Raw genomic sequence first — 19150 nt, 5'->3', positions numbered from 1 at the left:
TCGGTGTCCACTGAAAAGCAGCAGCGCCCTCTGCTTTTTGTAAAGAGGAGTGAAAAAAGCTTACAGCACCTGGTATTCCCAGGCGGTCTCCCATCCAAGTACTGACCAGGCCCGACCCTGCTTAGCTTCCGAGATCAGACGAGATCGGGCGTGTTCAGGGTGGTATGGCCGTAAGCAAATATTGTGCCTACCAAAGGTCCTTTTAAAGATACTATATCACCACGCTTTGCTCTTTCGTCTATACAGGGAGCGCCTGCAGATTTCCAGACACACTCACAGCTTTTAAATGTCAAATCAGAATGTACAAAGTGGCTATAAGGATCACAAATGTAGTGCAGTAAAAATATTAATATTTACTGTTGAAATGTAGAATACGTTAGCATAAAATTGAAAAGAAAATGATCGATGAGCTTAGGAATGATGAAAGCCATCATTTAACTGGATTTGTGTCATTTCTATACCGGCAAGTCATGATCTAGCTATATCCTTCCCACCCTGTCGGTGTCCACTGAAAAAGCAGCAGCGCCTCTGCTTTTTGTAAAGAGGAGTGAAAAAGCTTACAGCACCTGGTATTCCCAGGCGGTCTCCCATCCAAGTACTGACCAGGCCCGACCCTGCTTAGCTTCCGAGATCAGACGAGATCGGGCGTGTTCAGGGTGGTATGGCCGTAAGCAAATATTGTGCCTACCAAAGGTCCTTTTAAAGATACTATATCACCACGCTTTGCTCTGTCGTCTATACAGGGAGCGCCTGCAGATTTCCAGACACACTCACAGCTTTTAAATGTCAAATCAGAATGTACAAAGTGGCTATAAGGATCACAAATGTAGTGCAGTAAAAATATTAATATTTACTGTTGAAATGTAGAATACGTTAGCATAAAATTGAAAAGAAAATGATCGATGAGCTTAGGAATGATGAAAGCCATCATTTAACTGGATTTGTGTCATTTCTATACCGGCAAGTCATGTTCTAGCTATTTCCTTCCCACCCTGTCGGTGTCCACTGAAAAAGCAGCAGCGCCCTCTGCTTTTTGTAAAGAGGAGTGAAAAAGCTTACAGCACCTGGTATTCCCAGGCGGTCTCCCATCCAAGTACTGACCAGGCCCGACCCTGCTTAGCTTCCGAGATCAGACGAGATCGGGCGTGTTCAGGGTGGTATGGCCGTAAGCAAATATTGTGCCTACCAAAGGGCCTTTTAAAGATACTATATCACCACGCTTTGCTCTTTCGTCTATACAGGGAGCGCCTGCAGATTTCCAGACACACTCACAGCTTTTAAATGTCAAATCAGAATGTACAAAGTGGCTATAAGGATCACAAATGTAGTGCAGTAAAAATATTAATATTTACTGTTGAAATGTAGAATACGTTAGCATAAAATTGAAAAGAAAATGATCGATGAGCTTAGGAATGATGAAAGCCATCATTTAACTGGATTTGTGTCATTTCTATACCGGCAAGTCATGATCTAGCTATATCCTTCCCACCCTGTCGGTGTCCACTGAAAAAGCAGCAGCGCCCTCTGCTTTTTGTAAAGAGGAGTGAAAAAAGCTTACAGCACCTGGTATTCCCAGGCGGTCTCCCATCCAAGTACTGACCAGGCCCGACCCTGCTTAGCTTCCGAGATCAGACGAGATCGGGCGTGTTCAGGGTGGTATGGCCGTAAGCAAATATTGTGCCTACCAAAGGTCCTTTTAAAGATACTATATCACCACGCTTTGCTCTGTCGTCTATACAGGGAGCGCCTGCAGATTTCCAGACACACTCACAGCTTTTAAATGTCAAATCAGAATGTACAAAGTGGCTATAAGGATCACAAATGTAGTGCAGTAAAAATATTAATATTTACTGTTGAAATGTAGAATACGTTAGCATAAAATTGAAAAGAAAATGATCGATGAGCTTAGGAATGATGAAAGCCATCATTTAACTGGATTTGTGTCATTTCTATACCGGCAAGTCATGTTCTAGCTATTTCCTTCCCACCCTGTCGGTGTCCACTGAAAAAGCAGCAGCGCCCTCTGCTTTTTGTAAAGAGGAGTGAAAAAAAGCTTACAGCACCTGGTATTCCCAGGCGGTCTCCCATCCAAGTACTGACCAGGCCCGACCCTGCTTAGCTTCCGAGATCAGACGAGATCGGGCGTGTTCAGGGTGGTATGGCCGTAAGCAAATATTGTGCCTACCAAAGGGCCTTTTAAAGATACTATATCACCACGCTTTGCTCTTTCGTCTATACAGGGAGCGCCTGCAGATTTCCAGACACACTCACAGCTTTTAAATGTCAAATCAGAATGTACAAAGTGGCTATAAGGATCACAAATGTAGTGCAGTAAAAATATTAATATTTACTGTTGAAATGTAGAATACGTTAGCATAAAATTGAAAAGAAAATGATCGATGAGCTTAGGAATGATGAAAGCCATCATTTAACTGGATTTGTGTCATTTCTATACCGGCAAGTCATGATCTAGCTATATCCTTCCCACCCTGTCGGTGTCCACTGAAAAAGCAGCAGCGCCCTCTGCTTTTTGTAAAGAGGAGTGAAAAAAGCTTACAGCACCTGGTATTCCCAGGCGGTCTCCCATCCAAGTACTGACCAGGCCCGACCCTGCTTAGCTTCCGAGATCAGACGAGATCGGGCGTGTTCAGGGTGGTATGGCCGTAAGCAAATATTGTGCCTACCAAAGGTCCTTTTAAAGATACTATATCACCACGCTTTGCTCTTTCGTCTATACAGGGAGCGCCTGCAGATTTCCAGACACACTCACAGCTTTTAAATGTCAAATCAGAATGTACAAAGTGGCTATAAGGATCACAAATGTAGTGCAGTAAAAATATTAATATTTACTGTTGAAATGTAGAATACGTTAGCATAAAATTGAAAAGAAAATGATCGATGAGCTTAGGAATGATGAAAGCCATCATTTAACTGGATTTGTGTCATTTCTATACCGGCAAGTCATGATCTAGCTATTTCCTTCCCACCCTGTCGGTGTCCACTGAAAAAGCAGCAGCGCCCTCTGCTTTTTGTAAAGAGGAGTGAAAAAGCTTACAGCACCTGGTATTCCCAGGCGGTCTCCCATCCAAGTACTGACCAGGCCCGACCCTGCTTAGCTTCCGAGATCAGACGAGATCGGGCGTGTTCAGGGTGGTATGGCCGTAAGCAAATATTGTGCCTACCAAAGGTCCTTTTAAAGATACTATATCACCACGCTTTGCTCTTTCGTCTATACAGGGAGCGCCTGCAGATTTCCAGACACACTCACAGCTTTTAAATGTCAAATCAGAATGTACAAAGTGGCTATAAGGATCACAAATGTAGTGCAGTAAAAATATTAATATTTACTGTTGAAATGTAGAATACGTTAGCATAAAATTGAAAAGAAAATGATCGATGAGCTTAGGAATGATGAAAGCCATCATTTAACTGGATTTGTGTCATTTCTATACCGGCAAGTCATGTTCTAGCTATTTCCTTCCCACCCTGTCGGTGTCCACTGAAAAAGCAGCAGCGCCCTCTGCTTTTTGTAAAGAGGAGTGAAAAAAGCTTACAGCACCTGGTATTCCCAGGCGGTCTCCCATCCAAGTACTGACCAGGCCCGACCCTGCTTAGCTTCCGAGATCAGACGAGATCGGGCGTGTTCAGGGTGGTATGGCCGTAAGCAAATATTGTGCCTACCAAAGGTCCTTTTAAAGATACTATATCACCACGCTTTGCTCTTCGTCTATACAGGGAGCGCCTGCAGATTTCCAGACACACTCACAGCTTTTAAATGTCAAATCAGAATGTACAAAGTGGCTATAAGGATCACAAATGTAGTGCAGTAAAAATATTAATATTTACTGTTGAAATGTAGAATACGTTAGCATAAAATTGAAAAGAAAATGATCGATGAGCTTAGGAATGATGAAAGCCATCATTTAACTGGATTTGTGTCATTTCTATACCGGCAAGTCATGTTCTAGCTATTTCCTTCCCACCCTGTCGGTGTCCACTGAAAAAGCAGCAGCGCCCTCTGCTTTTTGTAAAGAGGAGTGAAAAAGCTTACAGCACCTGGTATTCCCAGGCGGTCTCCCATCCAAGTACTGACCAGGCCCGACCCTGCTTAGCTTCCGAGATCAGACGAGATCGGGCGTGTTCAGGGTGGTATGGCCGTAAGCAAATATTGTGCCTACCAAAGGGCCTTTTAAAGATACTATATCACCACGCTTTGCTCTTTCGTCTATACAGGGAGCGCCTGCAGATTTCCAGACACACTCACAGCTTTTAAATGTCAAATCAGAATGTACAAAGTGGCTATAAGGATCACAAATGTAGTGCAGTAAAAATATTAATATTTACTGTTGAAATGTAGAATACGTTAGCATAAAATTGAAAAGAAAATGATCGATGAGCTTAGGAATGATGAAAGCCATCATTTAACTGGATTTGTGTCATTTCTATACCGGCAAGTCATGATCTAGCTATATCCTTCCCACCCTGTCGGTGTCCACTGAAAAAGCAGCAGCGCCCTCTGCTTTTTGTAAAGAGGAGTGAAAAAAGCTTACAGCACCTGGTATTCCCAGGCGGTCTCCCATCCAAGTACTGACCAGGCCCGACCCTGCTTAGCTTCCGAGATCAGACGAGATCGGGCGTGTTCAGGGTGGTATGGCCGTAAGCAAATATTGTGCCTACCAAAGGTCCTTTTAAAGATACTATATCACCACGCTTTGCTCTTTCGTCTATACAGGGAGCGCCTGCAGATTTCCAGACACACTCACAGCTTTTAAATGTCAAATCAGAATGTACAAAGTGGCTATAAGGATCACAAATGTAGTGCAGTAAAAATATTAATATTTACTGTTGAAATGTAGAATACGTTAGCATAAAATTGAAAAGAAAATGATCGATGAGCTTAGGAATGATGAAAGCCATCATTTAACTGGATTTGTGTCATTTCTATACCGGCAAGTCATGTTCTAGCTATTTCCTTCCCACCCTGTCGGTGTCCACTGAAAAAGCAGCAGCGCCCTCTGCTTTTTGTAAAGAGGAGTGAAAAAGCTTACAGCACCTGGTATTCCCAGGCGGTCTCCCATCCAAGTACTGACCAGGCCCGACCCTGCTTAGCTTCCGAGATCAGACGAGATCGGGCGTGTTCAGGGTGGTATGGCCGTAAGCAAATATTGTGCCTACCAAAGGGCCTTTTAAAGATACTATATCACCACGCTTTGCTCTTTCGTCTATACAGGGAGCGCCTGCAGATTTCCAGACACACTCACAGCTTTTAAATGTCAAATCAGAATGTACAAAGTGGCTATAAGGATCACAAATGTAGTGCAGTAAAAATATTAATATTTACTGTTGAAATGTAGAATACGTTAGCATAAAATTGAAAAGAAAATGATCGATGAGCTTAGGAATGATGAAAGCCATCATTTAACTGGATTTGTGTCATTTCTATACCGGCAAGTCATGATCTAGCTATATCCTTCCCACCCTGTCGGTGTCCACTGAAAAAGCAGCAGCGCCCTCTGCTTTTTGTAAAGAGGAGTGAAAAAGCTTACAGCACCTGGTATTCCCAGGCGGTCTCCCATCCAAGTACTGACCAGGCCCGACCCTGCTTAGCTTCCGAGATCAGACGAGATCGGGCGTGTTCAGGGTGGTATGGCCGTAAGCAAATATTGTGCCTACCAAAGGTCCTTTTAAAGATACTATATCACCACGCTTTGCTCTGTCGTCTATACAGGGAGCGCCTGCAGATTTCCAGACACACTCACAGCTTTTAAATGTCAAATCAGAATGTACAAAGTGGCTATAAGGATCACAAATGTAGTGCAGTAAAAATATTAATATTTACTGTTGAAATGTAGAATACGTTAGCATAAAATTGAAAAGAAAATGATCGATGAGCTTAGGAATGATGAAAGCCATCATTTAACTGGATTTGTGTCATTTCTATACCGGCAAGTCATGTTCTAGCTATTTCCTTCCCACCCTGTCGGTGTCCACTGAAAAAGCAGCAGCGCCCTCTGCTTTTTGTAAAGAGGAGTGAAAAAAGCTTACAGCACCTGGTATTCCCAGGCGGTCTCCCATCCAAGTACTGACCAGGCCCGACCCTGCTTAGCTTCCGAGATCAGACGAGATCGGGCGTGTTCAGGGTGGTATGGCCGTAAGCAAATATTGTGCCTACCAAAGGGCCTTTTAAAGATACTATATCACCACGCTTTGCTCTTTCGTCTATACAGGGAGCGCCTGCAGATTTCCAGACACACTCACAGCTTTTAAATGTCAAATCAGAATGTACAAAGTGGCTATAAGGATCACAAATGTAGTGCAGTAAAAATATTAATATTTACTGTTGAAATGTAGAATACGTTAGCATAAAATTGAAAAGAAAATGATCGATGAGCTTAGGAATGATGAAAGCCATCATTTAACTGGATTTGTGTCATTTCTATACCGGCAAGTCATGATCTAGCTATATCCTTCCCACCCTGTCGGTGTCCACTGAAAAAGCAGCAGCGCCCTCTGCTTTTTGTAAAGAGGAGTGAAAAAGCTTACAGCACCTGGTATTCCCAGGCGGTCTCCCATCCAAGTACTGACCAGGCCCGACCCTGCTTAGCTTCCGAGATCAGACGAGATCGGGCGTGTTCAGGGTGGTATGGCCGTAAGCAAATATTGTGCCTACCAAAGGTCCTTTTAAAGATACTATATCACCACGCTTTGCTCTGTCGTCTATACAGGGAGCGCCTGCAGATTTCCAGACACACTCACAGCTTTTAAATGTCAAATCAGAATGTACAAAGTGGCTATAAGGATCACAAATGTAGTGCAGTAAAAATATTAATATTTACTGTTGAAATGTAGAATACGTTAGCATAAAATTGAAAAGAAAATGATCGATGAGCTTAGGAATGATGAAAGCCATCATTTAACTGGATTTGTGTCATTTCTATACCGGCAAGTCATGTTCTAGCTATTTCCTTCCCACCCTGTCGGTGTCCACTGAAAAAGCAGCAGCGCCCTCTGCTTTTTGTAAAGAGGAGTGAAAAAAGCTTACAGCACCTGGTATTCCCAGGCGGTCTCCCATCCAAGTACTGACCAGGCCCGACCCTGCTTAGCTTCCGAGATCAGACGAGATCGGGCGTGTTCAGGGTGGTATGGCCGTAAGCAAATATTGTGCCTACCAAAGGGCCTTTTAAAGATACTATATCACCACGCTTTGCTCTTTCGTCTATACAGGGAGCGCCTGCAGATTTCCAGACACACTCACAGCTTTTAAATGTCAAATCAGAATGTACAAAGTGGCTATAAGGATCACAAATGTAGTGCAGTAAAAATATTAATATTTACTGTTGAAATGTAGAATACGTTAGCATAAAATTGAAAAGAAAATGATCGATGAGCTTAGGAATGATGAAAGCCATCATTTAACTGGATTTGTGTCATTTCTATACCGGCAAGTCATGATCTAGCTATATCCTTCCCACCCTGTCGGTGTCCACTGAAAAAGCAGCAGCGCCCTCTGCTTTTTGTAAAGAGGAGTGAAAAAAGCTTACAGCACCTGGTATTCCCAGGCGGTCTCCCATCCAAGTACTGACCAGGCCCGACCCTGCTTAGCTTCCGAGATCAGACGAGATCGGGCGTGTTCAGGGTGGTATGGCCGTAAGCAAATATTGTGCCTACCAAAGGTCCTTTTAAAGATACTATATCACCACGCTTTGCTCTGTCGTCTATACAGGGAGCGCCTGCAGATTTCCAGACACACTCACAGCTTTTAAATGTCAAATCAGAATGTACAAAGTGGCTATAAGGATCACAAATGTAGTGCAGTAAAAATATTAATATTTACTGTTGAAATGTAGAATACGTTAGCATAAAATTGAAAAGAAAATGATCGATGAGCTTAGGAATGATGAAAGCCATCATTTAACTGGATTTGTGTCATTTCTATACCGGCAAGTCATGTTCTAGCTATTTCCTTCCCACCCTGTCGGTGTCCACTGAAAAAGCAGCAGCGCCCTCTGCTTTTTGTAAAGAGGAGTGAAAAAGCTTACAGCACCTGGTATTCCCAGGCGGTCTCCCATCCAAGTACTGACCAGGCCCGACCCTGCTTAGCTTCCGAGATCAGACGAGATCGGGCGTGTTCAGGGTGGTATGGCCGTAAGCAAATATTGTGCCTACCAAAGGGCCTTTTAAAGATACTATATCACCACGCTTTGCTCTTTCGTCTATACAGGGAGCGCCTGCAGATTTCCAGACACACTCACAGCTTTTAAATGTCAAATCAGAATGTACAAAGTGGCTATAAGGATCACAAATGTAGTGCAGTAAAAATATTAATATTTACTGTTGAAATGTAGAATACGTTAGCATAAAATTGAAAAGAAAATGATCGATGAGCTTAGGAATGATGAAAGCCATCATTTAACTGGATTTGTGTCATTTCTATACCGGCAAGTCATGATCTAGCTATATCCTTCCCACCCTGTCGGTGTCCACTGAAAAAGCAGCAGCGCCCTCTGCTTTTTGTAAAGAGGAGTGAAAAAGCTTACAGCACCTGGTATTCCCAGGCGGTCTCCCATCCAAGTACTGACCAGGCCCGACCCTGCTTAGCTTCCGAGATCAGACGAGATCGGGCGTGTTCAGGGTGGTATGGCCGTAAGCAAATATTGTGCCTACCAAAGGTCCTTTTAAAGATACTATATCACCACGCTTTGCTCTTTCGTCTATACAGGGAGCGCCTGCAGATTTTCCAGACACACTCACAGCTTTTAAATGTCAAATCAGAATGTACAAAGTGGCTATAAGGATCACAAATGTAGTGCAGTAAAAATATTAATATTTACTGTTGAAATGTAGAATACGTTAGCATAAAATTGAAAAGAAAATGATCGATGAGCTTAGGAATGATGAAAGCCATCATTTAACTGGATTTGTGTCATTTCTATACCGGCAAGTCATGTTCTAGCTATTTCCTTCCCACCCTGTCGGTGTCCACTGAAAAAGCAGCAGCGCCCTCTGCTTTTTGTAAAGAGGAGTGAAAAGCTTACAGCACCTGGTATTCCCAGGCGGTCTCCCATCCAAGTACTGACCAGGCCCGACCCTGCTTAGCTTCCGAGATCAGACGAGATCGGGCGTGTTCAGGGTGGTATGGCCGTAAGCAAATATTGTGCCTACCAAAGGGCCTTTTAAAGATACTATATCACCACGCTTTGCTCTTTCGTCTATACAGGGAGCGCCTGCAGATTTCAGACACACTCACAGCTTTTAAATGTCAAATCAGAATGTACAAAGTGGCTATAAGGATCACAAATGTAGTGCAGTAAAAATATTAATATTTACTGTTGAAATGTAGAATACGTTAGCATAAAATTGAAAAGAAAATGATCGATGAGCTTAGGAATGATGAAAGCCATCATTTAACTGGATTTGTGTCATTTCTATACCGGCAAGTCATGATCTAGCTATATCCTTCCCACCCTGTCGGTGTCCACTGAAAAAGCAGCAGCGCCCTCTGCTTTTTGTAAAGAGGAGTGAAAAAAAGCTTACAGCACCTGGTATTCCCAGGCGGTCTCCCATCCAAGTACTGACCAGGCCCGACCCTGCTTAGCTTCCGAGATCAGACGAGATCGGGCGTGTTCAGGGTGGTATGGCCGTAAGCAAATATTGTGCCTACCAAAGGTCCTTTTAAAGATACTATATCACCACGCTTTGCTCTGTCGTCTATACAGGGAGCGCCTGCAGATTTCCAGACACACTCACAGCTTTTAAATGTCAAATCAGAATGTACAAAGTGGCTATAAGGATCACAAATGTAGTGCAGTAAAAATATTAATATTTACTGTTGAAATGTAGAATACGTTAGCATAAAATTGAAAAGAAAATGATCGATGAGCTTAGGAATGATGAAAGCCATCATTTAACTGGATTTGTGTCATTTCTATACCGGCAAGTCATGTTCTAGCTATTTCCTTCCCACCCTGTCGGTGTCCACTGAAAAAGCAGCAGCGCCCTCTGCTTTTTGTAAAGAGGAGTGAAAAAAGCTTACAGCACCTGGTATTCCCAGGCGGTCTCCCATCCAAGTACTGACCAGGCCCGACCCTGCTTAGCTTCCGAGATCAGACGAGATCGGGCGTGTTCAGGGTGGTATGGCCGTAAGCAAATATTGTGCCTACCAAAGGGCCTTTTAAAGATACTATATCACCACGCTTTGCTCTTTCGTCTATACAGGGAGCGCCTGCAGATTTCCAGACACACTCACAGCTTTTAAATGTCAAATCAGAATGTACAAAGTGGCTATAAGGATCACAAATGTAGTGCAGTAAAAATATTAATATTTACTGTTGAAATGTAGAATACGTTAGCATAAAATTGAAAAGAAAATGATCGATGAGCTTAGGAATGATGAAAGCCATCATTTAACTGGATTTGTGTCATTTCTATACCGGCAAGTCATGATCTAGCTATATCCTTCCCACCCTGTCGGTGTCCACTGAAAAAGCAGCAGCGCCCTCTGCTTTTTGTAAAGAGGAGTGAAAAAAGCTTACAGCACCTGGTATTCCCAGGCGGTCTCCCATCCAAGTACTGACCAGGCCCGACCCTGCTTAGCTTCCGAGATCAGACGAGATCGGGCGTGTTCAGGGTGGTATGGCCGTAAGCAAATATTGTGCCTACCAAAGGGCCTTTTAAAGATACTATATCACCACGCTTTGCTCTTTCGTCTATACAGGGAGCGCCTGCAGATTTCCAGACACACTCACAGCTTTTAAATGTCAAATCAGAATGTACAAAGTGGCTATAAGGATCACAAATGTAGTGCAGTAAAAATATTAATATTTACTGTTGAAATGTAGAATACGTTAGCATAAAATTGAAAAGAAAATGATCGATGAGCTTAGGAATGATGAAAGCCATCATTTAACTGGATTTGTGTCATTTCTATACCGGCAAGTCATGATCTAGCTATATCCTTCCCACCCTGTCGGTGTCCACTGAAAAAGCAGCAGCGCCCTCTGCTTTTTGTAAAGAGGAGTGAAAAAGCTTACAGCACCTGGTATTCCCAGGCGGTCTCCCATCCAAGTACTGACCAGGCCCGACCCTGCTTAGCTTCCGAGATCAGACGAGATCGGGCGTGTTCAGGGTGGTATGGCCGTAAGCAAATATTGTGCCTACCAAAGGGCCTTTTAAAGATACTATATCACCACGCTTTGCTCTTTCGTCTATACAGGGAGCGCCTGCAGATTTCCAGACACACTCACAGCTTTTAAATGTCAAATCAGAATGTACAAAGTGGCTATAAGGATCACAAATGTAGTGCAGTAAAAATATTAATATTTACTGTTGAAATGTAGAATACGTTAGCATAAAATTGAAAAGAAAATGATCGATGAGCTTAGGAATGATGAAAGCCATCATTTAACTGGATTTGTGTCATTTCTATACCGGCAAGTCATGATCTAGCTATATCCTTCCCACCCTGTCGGTGTCCACTGAAAAAGCAGCAGCGCCCTCTGCTTTTTGTAAAGAGGAGTGAAAAAAGCTTACAGCACCTGGTATTCCCAGGCGGTCTCCCATCCAAGTACTGACCAGGCCCGACCCTGCTTAGCTTCCGAGATCAGACGAGATCGGGCGTGTTCAGGGTGGTATGGCCGTAAGCAAATATTGTGCCTACCAAAGGGCCTTTTAAAGATACTATATCACCACGCTTTGCTCTTTCGTCTATACAGGGAGCGCCTGCAGATTTCCAGACACACTCACAGCTTTTAAATGTCAAATCAGAATGTACAAAGTGGCTATAAGGATCACAAATGTAGTGCAGTAAAAATATTAATATTTACTGTTGAAATGTAGAATACGTTAGCATAAAATTGAAAAGAAAATGATCGATGAGCTTAGGAATGATGAAAGCCATCATTTAACTGGATTTGTGTCATTTCTATACCGGCAAGTCATGATCTAGCTATATCCTTCCCACCCTGTCGGTGTCCACTGAAAAAGCAGCAGCGCCCTCTGCTTTTTGTAAAGAGGAGTGAAAAAGCTTACAGCACCTGGTATTCCCAGGCGGTCTCCCATCCAAGTACTGACCAGGCCCGACCCTGCTTAGCTTCCGAGATCAGACGAGATCGGGCGTGTTCAGGGTGGTATGGCCGTAAGCAAATATTGTGCCTACCAAAGGTCCTTTTAAAGATACTATATCACCACGCTTTGCTCTTTCGTCTATACAGGGAGCGCCTGCAGATTTCCAGACACACTCACAGCTTTTAAATGTCAAATCAGAATGTACAAAGTGGCTATAAGGATCACAAATGTAGTGCAGTAAAAATATTAATATTTACTGTTGAAATGTAGAATACGTTAGCATAAAATTGAAAAGAAAATGATCGATGAGCTTAGGAATGATGAAAGCCATCATTTAACTGGATTTGTGTCATTTCTATACCGGCAAGTCATGATCTAGCTATTTCCTTCCCACCCTGTCGGTGTCCACTGAAAAAGCAGCAGCGCCCTCTGCTTTTTGTAAAGAGGAGTGAAAAAGCTTACAGCACCTGGTATTCCCAGGCGGTCTCCCATCCAAGTACTGACCAGGCCCGACCCTGCTTAGCTTCCGAGATCAGACGAGATCGGGCGTGTTCAGGGTGGTATGGCCGTAAGCAAATATTGTGCCTACCAAAGGTCCTTTTAAAGATACTATATCACCACGCTTTGCTCTTTCGTCTATACAGGGAGCGCCTGCAGATTTCCAGACACACTCACAGCTTTTAAATGTCAAATCAGAATGTACAAAGTGGCTATAAGGATCACAAATGTAGTGCAGTAAAAATATTAATATTTACTGTTGAAATGTAGAATACGTTAGCATAAAATTGAAAAGAAAATGATCGATGAGCTTAGGAATGATGAAAGCCATCATTTAACTGGATTTGTGTCATTTCTATACCGGCAAGTCATGTTCTAGCTATTTCCTTCCCACCCTGTCGGTGTCCACTGAAAAAGCAGCAGCGCCCTCTGCTTTTTGTAAAGAGGAGTGAAAAAGCTTACAGCACCTGGTATTCCCAGGCGGTCTCCCATCCAAGTACTGACCAGGCCCGACCCTGCTTAGCTTCCGAGATCAGACGAGATCGGGCGTGTTCAGGGTGGTATGGCCGTAAGCAAATATTGTGCCTACCAAAGGGCCTTTTAAAGATACTATATCACCACGCTTTGCTCTTTCGTCTATACAGGGAGCGCCTGCAGATTTCCAGACACACTCACAGCTTTTAAATGTCAAATCAGAATGTACAAAGTGGCTATAAGGATCACAAATGTAGTGCAGTAAAAATATTAATATTTACTGTTGAAATGTAGAATACGTTAGCATAAAATTGAAAAGAAAATGATCGATGAGCTTAGGAATGATGAAAGCCATCATTTAACTGGATTTGTGTCATTTCTATACCGGCAAGTCATGTTCTAGCTATTTCCTTCCCACCCTGTCGGTGTCCACTGAAAAAGCAGCAGCGCCCTCTGCTTTTTGTAAAGAGGAGTGAAAAAGCTTACAGCACCTGGTATTCCCAGGCGGTCTCCCATCCAAGTACTGACCAGGCCCGACCCTGCTTAGCTTCCGAGATCAGACGAGATCGGGCGTGTTCAGGGTGGTATGGCCGTAAGCAAATATTGTGCCTACCAAAGGGCCTTTTAAAGATACTATATCACCACGCTTTGCTCTTTCGTCTATACAGGGAGCGCCTGCAGATTTCCAGACACACTCACAGCTTTTAAATGTCAAATCAGAATGTACAAAGTGGCTATAAGGATCACAAATGTAGTGCAGTAAAAATATTAATATTTACTGTTGAAATGTAGAATACGTTAGCATAAAATTGAAAAGAAAATGATCGATGAGCTTAGGAATGATGAAAGCCATCATTTAACTGGATTTGTGTCATTTCTATACCGGCAAGTCATGATCTAGCTATATCCTTCCCACCCTGTCGGTGTCCACTGAAAAAGCAGCAGCGCCCTCTGCTTTTTGTAAAGAGGAGTGAAAAAGCTTACAGCACCTGGTATTCCCAGGCGGTCTCCCATCCAAGTACTGACCAGGCCCGACCCTGCTTAGCTTCCGAGATCAGACGAGATCGGGCGTGTTCAGGGTGGTATGGCCGTAAGCAAATATTGTGCCTACCAAAGGGCCTTTTAAAGATACTATATCACCACGCTTTGCTCTTTCGTCTATACAGGGAGCGCCTGCAGATTTCCAGACACACTCACAGCTTTTAAATGTCAAATCAGAATGTACAAAGTGGCTATAAGGATCACAAATGTAGTGCAGTAAAAATATTAATATTTACTGTTGAAATGTAGAATACGTTAGCATAAAATTGAAAAGAAAATGATCGATGAGCTTAGGAATGATGAAAGCCATCATTTAACTGGATTTGTGTCATTTCTATACCGGCAAGTCATGATCTAGCTATTTCCTTCCCACCCTGTCGGTGTCCACTGAAAAAGCAGCAGCGCCTCTGCTTTTTGTAAAGAGGAGTGAAAAAGCTTACAGCACCTGGTATTCCCAGGCGGTCTCCCATCCAAGTACTGACCAGGCCCGACCCTGCTTAGCTTCCGAGATCAGACGAGATCGGGCGTGTTCAGGGTGGTATGGCCGTAAGCAAATATTGTGCCTACCAAAGGGCCTTTTAAAGATACTATATCACCACGCTTTGCTCTTTCGTCTATACAGGGAGCGCCTGCAGATTTCCAGACACACTCACAGCTTTTAAATGTCAAATCAGAATGTACAAAGTGGCTATAAGGATCACAAATGTAGTGCAGTAAAAATATTAATATTTACTGTTGAAATGTAGAATACGTTAGCATAAAATTGAAAAGAAAATGATCGATGAGCTTAGGAATGATGAAAGCCATCATTTAACTGGATTTGTGTCATTTCTATACCGGCAAGTCATGATCTAGCTATTTCCTTCCCACCCTGTCGGTGTCCACTGAAAAAGCAGCAGCGCCCTCTGCTTTTTGTAAAGAGGAGTGAAAAAGCTTACAGCACCTGGTATTCCCAGGCGGTCTCCCATCCAAGTACTGACCAGGCCCGACCCTGCTTAGCTTCCGAGATCAGACGAGATCGGGCGTGTTCAGGGTGGTATGGCCGTAAGCAAATATTGTGCCTACCAAAGGGCCTTTTAAAGATACTATATCACCACGCTTTGCTCTTTCGTCTATACAGGGAGCGCCTGCAGATTTCCAGACACACTCACAGCTTTTAAATGTCAAATCAGAATGTACAAAGTGGCTATAAGGATCACAAATGTAGTGCAGTAAAAATATTAATATTTACTGTTGAAATGTAGAATACGTTAGCATAAAATTGAAAAGAAAATGATCGATGAGCTTAGGAATGATGAAAGCCATCATTTAACTGGATTTGTGTCATTTCTATACCGGCAAGTCATGATCTAGCTATATCCTTCCCACCCTGTCGGTGTCCACTGAAAAAGCAGCAGCGCCTCTGCTTTTTGTAAAGAGGAGTGAAAAAGCTTACAGCACCTGGTATTCCCAGGCGGTCTCCCATCCAAGTACTGACCAGGCCCGACCCTGCTTAGCTTCCGAGATCAGACGAGATCGGGCGTGTTCAGGGTGGTATGGCCGTAAGCAAATATTGTGCCTACCAAAGGGCCTTTTAAAGATACTATATCACCACGCTTTGCTCTTTCGTCTATACAGGGAGCGCCTGCAGATTTCCAGACACACTCACAGCTTTTAAATGTCAAATCAGAATGTACAAAGTGGCTATAAGGATCACAAATGTAGTGCAGTAAAAAGATTAATATTTACTGTTGAAATGTAGAATACGTTAGCATAAAATTGAAAAGAAAATGATCGATGAGCTTAGGAATGATGAAAGCCATCATTTAACTGGATTTGTGTCATTTCTATACCGGCAAGTCATGATCTAGCTATATCCTTCCCACCCTGTCGGTGTCCACTGAAAAAGCAGCAGCGCCCTCTGCTTTTTGTAAAGAGGAGTGAAAAAGCTTACAGCACCTGGTATTCCCAGGCGGTCTCCCATCCAAGTACTGACCAGGCCCGACCCTGCTTAGCTTCCGAGATCAGACGAGATCGGGCGTGTTCAGGGTGGTATGGCCGTAAGCAAATATTGTGCCTACCAAAGGGCCTTTTAAAGATACTATATCACCACGCTTTGCTCTGTCGTCTATACAGGGAGCGCCTGCAGATTTCCAGACACACTCACAGCTTTTAAATGTCAAATCAGAATGTACAAAGTGGCTATAAGGATCACAAATGTAGTGCAGTAAAAAGATTAATATTTACTGTTGAAATGTAGAATACGTTAGCATAAAATTGAAAAGAAAATGATCGATGAGCTTAGGAATGATGAAAGCCATCATTTAACTGGATTTGTGTCATTTCTATACCGGCAAGTCATGATCTAGCTATTTCCTTCCCACCCTGTCGGTGTCCACTGAAAAAGCAGCAGCGCCCTCTGCTTTTTGTAAAGAGGAGTGAAAAAGCTTACAGCACCTGGTATTCCCAGGCGGTCTCCCATCCAAGTACTGACCAGGCCCGACCCTGCTTAGCTTCCGAGATCAGACGAGATCGGGCGTGTTCAGGGTGGTATGGCCGTAAGCAAATATTGTGCCTACCAAAGGGCCTTTTAAAGATACTATATCACCACGCTTTGCTCTTTCGTCTATACAGGGAGCGCCTGCAGATTGCCAGACACACTCACAGCTTTTAAATGTCAAATCAGAATGTACAAAGTGGCTATAAGGATCACAAATGTAGTGCAGTAAAAAGATTAATATTTACTGTTGAAATGTAGAATACGTTAGCATAAAATTGAAAAGAAAATGATCGATGAGCTTAGGAATGATGAAAGCCATCATTTAACTGGATTTGTGTCATTTCTATACCGGCAAGTCATGATCTAGCTATTTCCTTCCCACCCTGTCGGTGTCCACTGAAAAAGCAGCAGCGCCCTCTGCTTTTTGTAAAGAGGAGTGAAAAAGCTTACAGCACCTGGTATTCCCAGGCGGTCTCCCATCCAAGTACTGACCAGGCCCGACCCTGCTTAGCTTCCGAGATCAGACGAGATCGGGCGTGTTCAGGGTGGTATGGCCGTAAGCAAATATTGTGCCTACCAAAGGGCCTTTTAAAGATACTATATCACCACGCTTTGCTCTTTCGTCTATACAGGGAGCGCCTGCAGATTGCCAGACACACTCACAGCTTTTAAATGTCAAATCAGAATGTACAAAGTGGCTATAAGGATCACAAATGTAGTGCAGTAAAAAGATTAATATTTACTGTTGAAATGTAGAATACGTTAGCATAAAATTGAAAAGAAAATGATCGATGAGCTTAGGAATGATGAAAGCCATCATTTAACTGGATTTGTGTCATTTCTATACCGGCAAGTCATGATCTAGCTATTTCCTTCCCACCCTGTCGGTGTCCACTGAAAAAGCAGCAGCGCCCTCTGCTTTTTGTAAAGAGGAGTGAAAATCTTACAGCACCTGGTATTCCCAGGCGGTCTCCCATCCAAGTACTGACCAGGCCCGACCCTGCTTAGCTTCCGAGATCAGACGAGATCGGGCGTGTTCAGGGTGGTATGGCCGTAAGCAAATATTGCGCCTACCAAAGGGCCTTTTAAAGATACTATATCACCACGCTTTGCTCTTTCGTCTATACAGGGAGCGCCTGCAGATTGCCAGACACACTCACAGCTTTTAAATGTCAAATCAGAATGTACAAAGTGGCTATAAGGATCACAAATGTAGTGCAGTAAAAAGATTAATATTTACTGTTGAAATGTAGAATACGTTAGCATAAAATTGAAAAGAAAATGATCGATGAGCTTAGGAATGATGAAAGCCATCATTTAACTGGATTTGTGTCATTTCTATACCGGCAAGTCATGATCTAGCTATTTCCTTCCCACCCTGTCGGTGTCCACTGAAAAAGCAGCAGCGCCCTCTGCTTTTTGTAAAGAGGAGTGAAAAAGCTTACAGCACCTGGTATTCCCAGGCGGTCTCCCATCCAAGTACTGACCAGGCCCGACCCTGCTTAGCTTCCGAGATCAGACGAGATCGGGCGTGTTCAGGGTGGTATGGCCGTAAGCAAATATTGTGCCTACCAAAGGGCCTTTTAAAGATACTATATCACCACGCTTTGCTCTTTCGTCTATACAGGGAGCGCCTGCAGATTGCCAGACACACTCACAGCTTTTAAATGTCAAATCAGAATGTACAAAGTGGCTATAAGGATCACAAATGTAGTGCAGTAAAAAGATTAATATTTACTGTTGAAATGTAGAATACGTTAGCATAAAATTGAAAAGAAAATGATCGATGAGCTTAGGAATGATGAAAGCCATCATTTAACTGGATTTGTGTCATTTCTATACCGGCAAGTCATGATCTAGCTATTTCCTTCCCACCCTGTCGGTGTCCACTGAAAAAGCAGCAGCGCCTCTGCTTTTTGTAAAGAGGAGGAAAAAGCTTACAGCACCTGGTATTCCCAGGCGGTCTCCCATCCAAGTACTGACCAGGCCCGACCCTGCTTAGCTTCCGAGATCAGACGAGATCGGGCGTGTTCAGGGTGGTATGGCCGTAAGCAAATATTGTGCCTACCAAAGGGCCTTTTAAAGATACTATATCACCACGCTTTGCTCTTTCGTCTATACAGGGAGCGCCTGCAGATTGCCAGACACACTCACAGCTTTTAAATGTCAAATCAGAATGTACAAAGTGGCTATAAGGATCACAAATGTAGTGCAGTAAAAAAGATTAATATTTACTGTTGAAATGTAGAATACGTTAGCATAAAATTGAAAAGAAAATGATCGATGAGCTTAGGAATGATGAAAGCCATCATTTAACTGGATTTGTGTCATTTCTATACCGGCAAGTCATGATCTAGCTATTTCCTTCCCACCCTGTCGGTGTCCACTGAAAAGCAGCAGCGCCCTCTGCTTTTTGTAAAGAGGAGTGAAAAAGCTTACAGCACCTGGTATTCCCAGGCGGTCTCCCATCCAAGTACTGACCAGGCCCGACCCTGCTTAGCTTCCGAGATCAGACGAGATCGGGCGTGTTCAGGGTGGTATGGCCGTAAGCAAATATTGTGCCTACCAAAGGGCCTTTAAAGATACTATATCACC

General features: G+C 43.3%; 39 non-coding genes across 39 annotated transcripts; all 39 read right to left on the bottom strand.

Moving 5' to 3' along the window:
* Window positions 1-57: 57 nt before the first annotated feature.
* LOC129116753 (5S ribosomal RNA) lies at window positions 58-176 on the bottom strand. Its single transcript, XR_008533680.1, has one exon. It is a non-coding gene; the product is annotated as a 5S ribosomal RNA (ribosomal RNA).
* A 378-nt stretch (window positions 177-554) lies between these two features.
* Window positions 555-673, bottom strand: LOC129116751 (5S ribosomal RNA). Its single transcript, XR_008533679.1, has one exon. It is a non-coding gene; the product is annotated as a 5S ribosomal RNA (ribosomal RNA).
* Window positions 674-1052: 379 nt separating this feature from the next.
* Window positions 1053-1171, bottom strand: LOC129116750 (5S ribosomal RNA). The gene has a single exon (XR_008533678.1). It is a non-coding gene; the product is annotated as a 5S ribosomal RNA (ribosomal RNA).
* A 380-nt stretch (window positions 1172-1551) lies between these two features.
* LOC129116748 (5S ribosomal RNA) lies at window positions 1552-1670 on the bottom strand. Its single transcript, XR_008533676.1, has one exon. It is a non-coding gene; the product is annotated as a 5S ribosomal RNA (ribosomal RNA).
* A 381-nt stretch (window positions 1671-2051) lies between these two features.
* On the bottom strand, window positions 2052-2170 carry LOC129116747 (5S ribosomal RNA). Its single transcript, XR_008533675.1, has one exon. It is a non-coding gene; the product is annotated as a 5S ribosomal RNA (ribosomal RNA).
* Window positions 2171-2550: 380 nt separating this feature from the next.
* On the bottom strand, window positions 2551-2669 carry LOC129116746 (5S ribosomal RNA). The gene has a single exon (XR_008533674.1). It is a non-coding gene; the product is annotated as a 5S ribosomal RNA (ribosomal RNA).
* A 379-nt stretch (window positions 2670-3048) lies between these two features.
* LOC129116745 (5S ribosomal RNA) lies at window positions 3049-3167 on the bottom strand. Its single transcript, XR_008533673.1, has one exon. It is a non-coding gene; the product is annotated as a 5S ribosomal RNA (ribosomal RNA).
* Window positions 3168-3547: 380 nt separating this feature from the next.
* Window positions 3548-3666, bottom strand: LOC129116744 (5S ribosomal RNA). The gene has a single exon (XR_008533672.1). It is a non-coding gene; the product is annotated as a 5S ribosomal RNA (ribosomal RNA).
* Window positions 3667-4044: 378 nt separating this feature from the next.
* Window positions 4045-4163, bottom strand: LOC129116743 (5S ribosomal RNA). The gene has a single exon (XR_008533671.1). It is a non-coding gene; the product is annotated as a 5S ribosomal RNA (ribosomal RNA).
* A 380-nt stretch (window positions 4164-4543) lies between these two features.
* On the bottom strand, window positions 4544-4662 carry LOC129116742 (5S ribosomal RNA). The gene has a single exon (XR_008533670.1). It is a non-coding gene; the product is annotated as a 5S ribosomal RNA (ribosomal RNA).
* A 379-nt stretch (window positions 4663-5041) lies between these two features.
* On the bottom strand, window positions 5042-5160 carry LOC129116741 (5S ribosomal RNA). Its single transcript, XR_008533669.1, has one exon. It is a non-coding gene; the product is annotated as a 5S ribosomal RNA (ribosomal RNA).
* A 379-nt stretch (window positions 5161-5539) lies between these two features.
* On the bottom strand, window positions 5540-5658 carry LOC129116740 (5S ribosomal RNA). Its single transcript, XR_008533668.1, has one exon. It is a non-coding gene; the product is annotated as a 5S ribosomal RNA (ribosomal RNA).
* Window positions 5659-6038: 380 nt separating this feature from the next.
* LOC129116739 (5S ribosomal RNA) lies at window positions 6039-6157 on the bottom strand. The gene has a single exon (XR_008533667.1). It is a non-coding gene; the product is annotated as a 5S ribosomal RNA (ribosomal RNA).
* Window positions 6158-6536: 379 nt separating this feature from the next.
* Window positions 6537-6655, bottom strand: LOC129116737 (5S ribosomal RNA). Its single transcript, XR_008533665.1, has one exon. It is a non-coding gene; the product is annotated as a 5S ribosomal RNA (ribosomal RNA).
* Window positions 6656-7035: 380 nt separating this feature from the next.
* Window positions 7036-7154, bottom strand: LOC129116735 (5S ribosomal RNA). Its single transcript, XR_008533664.1, has one exon. It is a non-coding gene; the product is annotated as a 5S ribosomal RNA (ribosomal RNA).
* A 380-nt stretch (window positions 7155-7534) lies between these two features.
* Window positions 7535-7653, bottom strand: LOC129116734 (5S ribosomal RNA). The gene has a single exon (XR_008533663.1). It is a non-coding gene; the product is annotated as a 5S ribosomal RNA (ribosomal RNA).
* Window positions 7654-8032: 379 nt separating this feature from the next.
* LOC129116733 (5S ribosomal RNA) lies at window positions 8033-8151 on the bottom strand. Its single transcript, XR_008533662.1, has one exon. It is a non-coding gene; the product is annotated as a 5S ribosomal RNA (ribosomal RNA).
* A 379-nt stretch (window positions 8152-8530) lies between these two features.
* Window positions 8531-8649, bottom strand: LOC129116732 (5S ribosomal RNA). The gene has a single exon (XR_008533661.1). It is a non-coding gene; the product is annotated as a 5S ribosomal RNA (ribosomal RNA).
* Window positions 8650-9028: 379 nt separating this feature from the next.
* LOC129116731 (5S ribosomal RNA) lies at window positions 9029-9147 on the bottom strand. The gene has a single exon (XR_008533660.1). It is a non-coding gene; the product is annotated as a 5S ribosomal RNA (ribosomal RNA).
* A 380-nt stretch (window positions 9148-9527) lies between these two features.
* Window positions 9528-9646, bottom strand: LOC129116730 (5S ribosomal RNA). Its single transcript, XR_008533659.1, has one exon. It is a non-coding gene; the product is annotated as a 5S ribosomal RNA (ribosomal RNA).
* A 380-nt stretch (window positions 9647-10026) lies between these two features.
* On the bottom strand, window positions 10027-10145 carry LOC129116729 (5S ribosomal RNA). Its single transcript, XR_008533658.1, has one exon. It is a non-coding gene; the product is annotated as a 5S ribosomal RNA (ribosomal RNA).
* A 380-nt stretch (window positions 10146-10525) lies between these two features.
* On the bottom strand, window positions 10526-10644 carry LOC129116728 (5S ribosomal RNA). Its single transcript, XR_008533657.1, has one exon. It is a non-coding gene; the product is annotated as a 5S ribosomal RNA (ribosomal RNA).
* A 379-nt stretch (window positions 10645-11023) lies between these two features.
* Window positions 11024-11142, bottom strand: LOC129116727 (5S ribosomal RNA). The gene has a single exon (XR_008533656.1). It is a non-coding gene; the product is annotated as a 5S ribosomal RNA (ribosomal RNA).
* Window positions 11143-11522: 380 nt separating this feature from the next.
* On the bottom strand, window positions 11523-11641 carry LOC129116725 (5S ribosomal RNA). Its single transcript, XR_008533654.1, has one exon. It is a non-coding gene; the product is annotated as a 5S ribosomal RNA (ribosomal RNA).
* A 379-nt stretch (window positions 11642-12020) lies between these two features.
* Window positions 12021-12139, bottom strand: LOC129116724 (5S ribosomal RNA). The gene has a single exon (XR_008533653.1). It is a non-coding gene; the product is annotated as a 5S ribosomal RNA (ribosomal RNA).
* Window positions 12140-12518: 379 nt separating this feature from the next.
* Window positions 12519-12637, bottom strand: LOC129116723 (5S ribosomal RNA). Its single transcript, XR_008533652.1, has one exon. It is a non-coding gene; the product is annotated as a 5S ribosomal RNA (ribosomal RNA).
* A 379-nt stretch (window positions 12638-13016) lies between these two features.
* Window positions 13017-13135, bottom strand: LOC129116722 (5S ribosomal RNA). Its single transcript, XR_008533651.1, has one exon. It is a non-coding gene; the product is annotated as a 5S ribosomal RNA (ribosomal RNA).
* A 379-nt stretch (window positions 13136-13514) lies between these two features.
* Window positions 13515-13633, bottom strand: LOC129116721 (5S ribosomal RNA). Its single transcript, XR_008533650.1, has one exon. It is a non-coding gene; the product is annotated as a 5S ribosomal RNA (ribosomal RNA).
* Window positions 13634-14012: 379 nt separating this feature from the next.
* LOC129116717 (5S ribosomal RNA) lies at window positions 14013-14131 on the bottom strand. Its single transcript, XR_008533649.1, has one exon. It is a non-coding gene; the product is annotated as a 5S ribosomal RNA (ribosomal RNA).
* Window positions 14132-14509: 378 nt separating this feature from the next.
* Window positions 14510-14628, bottom strand: LOC129116716 (5S ribosomal RNA). The gene has a single exon (XR_008533648.1). It is a non-coding gene; the product is annotated as a 5S ribosomal RNA (ribosomal RNA).
* Window positions 14629-15007: 379 nt separating this feature from the next.
* LOC129116715 (5S ribosomal RNA) lies at window positions 15008-15126 on the bottom strand. Its single transcript, XR_008533647.1, has one exon. It is a non-coding gene; the product is annotated as a 5S ribosomal RNA (ribosomal RNA).
* A 378-nt stretch (window positions 15127-15504) lies between these two features.
* Window positions 15505-15623, bottom strand: LOC129116714 (5S ribosomal RNA). Its single transcript, XR_008533646.1, has one exon. It is a non-coding gene; the product is annotated as a 5S ribosomal RNA (ribosomal RNA).
* Window positions 15624-16002: 379 nt separating this feature from the next.
* On the bottom strand, window positions 16003-16121 carry LOC129116713 (5S ribosomal RNA). The gene has a single exon (XR_008533645.1). It is a non-coding gene; the product is annotated as a 5S ribosomal RNA (ribosomal RNA).
* A 379-nt stretch (window positions 16122-16500) lies between these two features.
* On the bottom strand, window positions 16501-16619 carry LOC129116755 (5S ribosomal RNA). Its single transcript, XR_008533682.1, has one exon. It is a non-coding gene; the product is annotated as a 5S ribosomal RNA (ribosomal RNA).
* Window positions 16620-16998: 379 nt separating this feature from the next.
* Window positions 16999-17117, bottom strand: LOC129116749 (5S ribosomal RNA). Its single transcript, XR_008533677.1, has one exon. It is a non-coding gene; the product is annotated as a 5S ribosomal RNA (ribosomal RNA).
* A 378-nt stretch (window positions 17118-17495) lies between these two features.
* On the bottom strand, window positions 17496-17614 carry LOC129116754 (5S ribosomal RNA). Its single transcript, XR_008533681.1, has one exon. It is a non-coding gene; the product is annotated as a 5S ribosomal RNA (ribosomal RNA).
* Window positions 17615-17993: 379 nt separating this feature from the next.
* LOC129116738 (5S ribosomal RNA) lies at window positions 17994-18112 on the bottom strand. The gene has a single exon (XR_008533666.1). It is a non-coding gene; the product is annotated as a 5S ribosomal RNA (ribosomal RNA).
* Window positions 18113-18489: 377 nt separating this feature from the next.
* LOC129116726 (5S ribosomal RNA) lies at window positions 18490-18608 on the bottom strand. Its single transcript, XR_008533655.1, has one exon. It is a non-coding gene; the product is annotated as a 5S ribosomal RNA (ribosomal RNA).
* Window positions 18609-18987: 379 nt separating this feature from the next.
* On the bottom strand, window positions 18988-19106 carry LOC129116712 (5S ribosomal RNA). Its single transcript, XR_008533644.1, has one exon. It is a non-coding gene; the product is annotated as a 5S ribosomal RNA (ribosomal RNA).
* Between the last annotated feature and the right edge of the window lie 44 nt (window positions 19107-19150).

Source organism: Anoplopoma fimbria, unplaced genomic scaffold (assembly GCF_027596085.1).
Source record: "Anoplopoma fimbria isolate UVic2021 breed Golden Eagle Sablefish unplaced genomic scaffold, Afim_UVic_2022 Un_contig_8944_pilon_pilon, whole genome shotgun sequence".
Lineage (NCBI taxonomy): Eukaryota > Metazoa > Chordata > Actinopteri > Perciformes > Anoplopomatidae > Anoplopoma > Anoplopoma fimbria.
The sequence above is the reverse complement of the archived record's forward strand: the minus strand, read 5'-3'. Positions and strand labels throughout refer to the sequence as shown.